General features: G+C 40.8%; 2 long non-coding RNA genes across 4 annotated transcripts; both read right to left on the bottom strand.

Moving 5' to 3' along the window:
* Positions 1-2590: 2590 nt before the first annotated feature.
* On the bottom strand, positions 2591-3020 carry LOC109526087 (uncharacterized). 2 transcript variants are annotated; one of them, XR_002170269.1, is made up of 2 exons: positions 2993-3020; positions 2591-2769 (listed from the first exon to the last, which is right to left on the bottom strand). It is a non-coding gene; the product is annotated as an uncharacterized LOC109526087 (long non-coding RNA). The 2 variants fall into 2 exon arrangements; XR_002170270.1 differs by lacking the exon at positions 2993-3020 and adding an exon at positions 2954-2978.
* A 1609-nt stretch (positions 3021-4629) lies between these two features.
* On the bottom strand, positions 4630-5289 carry LOC109526088 (uncharacterized). 2 transcript variants are annotated; one of them, XR_002170272.1, is made up of 3 exons: positions 5255-5289; positions 4791-4893; positions 4630-4679 (listed from the first exon to the last, which is right to left on the bottom strand). It is a non-coding gene; the product is annotated as an uncharacterized LOC109526088 (long non-coding RNA). The 2 variants fall into 2 exon arrangements; XR_002170271.1 differs by having other exon boundaries at positions 4634-4679; positions 4785-4893.
* Between the last annotated feature and the right edge of the window lie 100 nt (positions 5290-5389).

Here is a 5389-nt window from a genome sequence, read left to right as displayed (position 1 = left end):
CTATACATGGTCGTTTATTTCGGCTAAAAACGCCTGACTATCCATGGTCGTTTTTTTCAGCGAAAAACGCCTTACTATACATGTTCGTTTTTTTCATCTAAAAACGCCTTACCACACATGGTCGTTTTTTTCGTCAAAAATGCCTTATTATACATGGTCGTTTTTTTGGTCTAAAAACGCCTTACTATAGGTGGTCGTTTTTTTCGGGTTAACACGCCTTACTATACATGGTCGTTTTTTTCGTCTAAAAACGCCTTACTCTACATGGTCGTTTTTTTCGTCTAAAAACGCCTTACTCTACATGGTCGTTTTTTTCGTCTAAAAACGCCTTACTCTACATGGTCGTTTTTTTCGTCTAAAAACGCCTTACTCTACATGGTCGTTTTTTTCGTCTAAAAACGCCTTACTCTACATGGTCGTTTTTTTCGTCTAAAAACGCCTTACTCTACATGGTCGTTTTTTTCGTCTAAAAACGCCTTACTCTACATGGTCGTTTTTTTCGTCTAAAAACGCCTTACTCTACATGGTCGTTTTTTTCGTCTAAAAACGCCTTACTCTACATGGTCGTTTTTTTCGTCTAAAAACGCCTTACTCTACATGGTCGTTTTTTTCGTCTAAAAACGCCTTACTCTACATGGTCGTTTTTTTCGTCTAAAAACGCCTTACTCTACATGGTCGTTTTTTTCGTCTAAAAACGCCTTACTCTACATGGTCGTTTTTTTCGTCTAAAAACGCCTTACTCTACATGGTCGTTTTTTTCGTCTAAAAACGCCTTACTCTACATGGTCGTTTTTTTCGTCTAAAAACGCCTTACTCTACATGGTCGTTTTTTTCGTCTAAAAACGCCTTACTCTACATGGTCGTTTTTTTCGTCTAAAAACGCCTTACTCTACATGGTCGTTTTTTTCGTCTAAAAACGCCTTACTCTACATGGTCGTTTTTTTCGTCTAAAAACGCCTTACTCTACATGGTCGTTTTTTTCGTCTAAAAACGCCTTACTCTACATGGTCGTTTTTTTCGTCTAAAAACGCCTTACTCTACATGGTCGTTTTTTTCGTCTAAAAACGCCTTACTCTACATGGTCGTTTTTTTCGTCTAAAAACGCCTTACTCTACATGGTCGTTTTTTTCGTCTAAAAACGCCTTACTCTACATGGTCGTTTTTTTCGTCTAAAAACGCCTTACTCTACATGGTCGTTTTTTTCGTCTAAAAACGCCTTACTCTACATGGTCGTTTTTTTCGTCTAAAAACGCCTTACTCTACATGGTCGTTTTTTTCGTCTAAAAACGCCTTACTCTACATGGTCGTTTTTTTCGTCTAAAAACGCCTTACTCTACATGGTCGTTTTTTTCGTCTAAAAACGCCTTACTCTACATGGTCGTTTTTTTCGTCTAAAAACGCCTTACTCTACATGGTCGTTTTTTTCGTCTAAAAACGCCTTACTCTACATGGTCGTTTTTTTCGTCTAAAAACGCCTTACTCTACATGGTCGTTTTTTTCGTCTAAAAACGCCTTACTCTACATGGTCGTTTTTTTCGTCTAAAAACGCCTTACTCTACATGGTCGTTTTTTTCGTCTAAAAACGCCTTACTCTACATGGTCGTTTTTTTCGTCTAAAAACGCCTTACTCTACATGGTCGTTTTTTTCGTCTAAAAACGCCTTACTCTACATGGTCGTTTTTTTCGTCTAAAAACGCCTTACTCTACATGGTCGTTTTTTTCGTCTAAAAACGCCTTACTCTACATGGTCGTTTTTTTCGTCTAAAAACGCCTTACTCTACATGGTCGTTTTTTTCGTCTAAAAACGCCTTACTCTACATGGTCGTTTTTTTCGTCTAAAAACGCCTTACTCTACATGGTCGTTTTTTTCGTCTAAAAACGCCTTACTCTACATGGTCGTTTTTTTCGTCTAAAAACGCCTTACTCTACATGGTCGTTTTTTTCGTCTAAAAACGCCTTATTGTACACGGTCGTTTTTTCGGCTAAAAACGCCTTACAATACATGGTCGTTTTTTTTTCCGCTAAAAACGCCTTACTATAGGTGGGCGTTTTTTTCGGGTTAAAACGCCTTACTGTACATGCCCGTTTTTTTCGTCTAAAAACGCTTTACTATACATGCTCGTTTTTTTCGTCTAAAAACGCCTTATTGTACACGGTCGTTTTTTCGGCTAAAAACGCCTTTCTTCAGATATGGTCGTTTTTTTCGTCCAAAAACGACTCACTATACATGGTCGTTTTTTTCGGGTTAAAACGCCTTACTTTTCATGGTCGTTTTTTTCATCTAAAAACGCCTTACCACACATGGTCGTTTTTTTCGTCAAAAAATGCCTTATTATACATGGTCGTTTTTTTCGGCTAAAAACGCCTTACTATTCATCAGGGGTGCATAACTTACGGCCGGAACCGGCCCGCAAGGAGGTTTGATCAGGCCCGCAGGGTAATTTAAAAGTGAAAAAATGCACAAAAGACACAGAATTAATATTTTTAATAGGGTGCAATTCGTGGAATATCCGCTCGGGGGTGGGGACACTGTTTTGATCAGAGGAAAAGACAACAGCAGCCTCAGTCTGTCACTGAAACAGAACCAATACAACAAGCCACATTATATTTTTCAGAGTTGAAGGAAGATTGTTCTTGGGTCCTCCGTGCCACAAGAGGGAGTCACCTGCTCACCGCCAGAGTCCACTGATTTGCACAGATCTGCAGGCAACACATTTTGCTCTTCTTCCTGTTATTCGCAAGGTGGTGAAGTCAAACTATAGGGCCAGCCTGAAAAGTAGGAGACATTTACACGCGTTCAATGCACCATCATGACTACTTTTTTGACTTTTTTTTTTCTCCCCCAGGCAGCAGTAAACATGATCAGCTTCCTGCTCTCGAAAGACCCAACAGTCTATCTCACTGGTAAGTTTCATGCCCAACACATCTTTGTATGCACAAGAAATTGACTTACGTGTCACTCACAGATGCCTTTCCTCTCAGGTCAACACACCTGTCCCACGTTCTTCTAAAGAGCTGACCACTTCGCCGCCCAGCAACAAGCAGACTGCCATCCAACTTGTAACTTTTTCCTCTGCTTTTGTGATTGTCTACTCTGCCAAAGAAATAAAGCTTGATTACAAAGAACACTTCAACTCAACTTCATTTTTAAACACATCACCACACTCTAACTTTTTTCAGAATTTTTTTCAATTTTTTTTATTCCAAAATTTTTTTTCTCCGATATTTTGTTTCAAGGCAGAAAGATCCAGGAAAGTGGGTGTGGCCTGGCTGGAATGATGGCTGATGATTCGCTGATAGCTGTGAAAGTGGGTGGAGCATGGCGATAACATGCTGAGATTGGTGTAAAGGGGGAGTGGTTACGCAAATTATGGGTTTTCTGATTGGTCAGAACTTGTGGACATGGGCGTGGTTATGTAAATTAGGATTCGTGTTATGCAAATGAGGGCCTCACTGCCATTGGTGGATGTCAAATTGGGTGTAGTTTGGGGCGGGCATTGCAGCACTTTTACAAAGTCCCACTTGAGTCTTGAGCTCAGACTTGCACTTGGGTCACAGACAGTCTTCACTGTTCCCGTCGGTTTCACATGACCTAAAAGCTCGATTCCTGGAGTTTCCAGTCATGTGGAGACCAACGGGAACAGTGAAAAGACTGTCTGATGTGACTGAAGCGCAAGTCTGACTTCAAGAGGTCAGTCAGTCTTTGAAAAGGCTTCAAGTGGGTTGAGGATGGATTTAGTCACGAAAGGCAAAGACTCAGATTCAAATTGAACAATTTATTGGACAGAAAAGCGAACATGACAATGTGAAAGCATTTGACCAGTCAATCTTTGTGTGGGCCAGTTCAAGTTGCACGCACACAAACACTGACGACAGGCCTGAGATGGGAGCATGTGCTTGACCAGCTCATGCGTGATGTCACTGACATCTCATGACACACCAAGGGGGACATGAGCATATCCGACTTCTCTCACTGAGTATATGCTCCTTATTTGAAATTTTTGTTTAAAATCCCCTGGCTTCTTTTTTGTTTAAATGTTTGTAATATGTGTATGTATTAATAACATGTTCATTTTGTTTTCTGTTTGTTGAGAATTGTACTATGACTTGTTCGAATAAAGATTCATTAAAAAAAAAAAAAAGACTTCTCTCACTGAGACAAAAACGAACTGCCATTTAACTCCACAACAACATGATCACACTCTTCTGGTCAACTTTTTAAATGACATTGAAGTTAGTCATATGTATGTGTGTGTGTGTGTGTGTGTGTGTATATATGTATATATATATATATATATGTGTGTGTGTGTGTGTGTGTGTGTGTGTGTGTGTGTGTGTGTGTGTGTGTGTGTGTGTGTGTGCATGCATAGACACATTTTTAAACTAACTTGGTCCACTTCAAGGTTTAAAACATATTCCAGAAGTGCTTGATGGTGCTCGGGTTGTCTATGTGGAGTTGCCACTTTTGTGCAGTACACGAAGCAGAAGTTTAAGTTGAGTGAGAGACAGACAGGCGGGCGCACTCACCTCCACCTTGTGGTGCAACGTGACATCAGACATCAGCTCTTCAAGCACAACACACAGCTCAGTACTCACGGATGTCCAAATGCAGGTTGGCGTCCCTTCCGCATGTCCTCCGAGTCTGGCAGCTGCGCCTTTGGCCCAGTAATCTGACTAATCTGGTCAGGCAGAAAACAAAAGTGAAAAGTCACACACTGTAGTCCATAAAAACGTTGTTTCTTTTTTTCTTTTTAATTTGAGTCATTATTCGTAAAGTGGCAAACTTTTACTTTCAACCCGTCCATTTCCAAACGTGCCCGCACTCGCAATGCATCTGTTTGAGCGATCCACTCGCGGCTCTCTCCACACACCTAAAGTACAATGAGCAACCTCCTTTCGAAAAACAAATGAACAAAGCCACGGGTGCATTTGTGGGAATAGTTTTGAAACAAATCTGCCCCCCCTGATGGGAAGCCATCATACTTCCACTGCTGATAGCAGCTTTGGTGTGGAAAACATACAGAATAGTATTCAAGTCAAACGCTGTTAGCGATTGCTTTTTGATTGACAGCTGAGGTCTACTTGTCGGCGGCGTGCTCGCTCACTGTCCCCTTTGCTGACGTTGTTTTTTTTACGTTGAGTCACAACAACAAAATCAAAGGAGCAACGTGTCGTAATAACGCTCCCCAATTGTCTACATCTATACACTCAGAGATAAACTGCGATGTTGGTTTAAAATGTTAAAATTACTCACTGAGAACAGGGCTTGTAGACAACGGAAAAACTTGCTCATTGAACCGGATGTGGTACCGTTCTTGTGCTTGTACTTATTCTTCTTCTTGGTGAATTGGATGTCTTTCGTTCATATCGCCCCCTACTGTCCAGGAAA

Source organism: Hippocampus comes, unplaced genomic scaffold (genome assembly GCF_001891065.2).
Source record: "Hippocampus comes isolate QL1 unplaced genomic scaffold, H_comes_QL1_v1.1 scaffold176, whole genome shotgun sequence".
NCBI classification, from domain to species: domain Eukaryota; kingdom Metazoa; phylum Chordata; class Actinopteri; order Syngnathiformes; family Syngnathidae; genus Hippocampus; species Hippocampus comes.
Note: the sequence above shows the minus strand (reverse complement) of the source record. Positions and strands in the feature narration are given on the sequence as shown.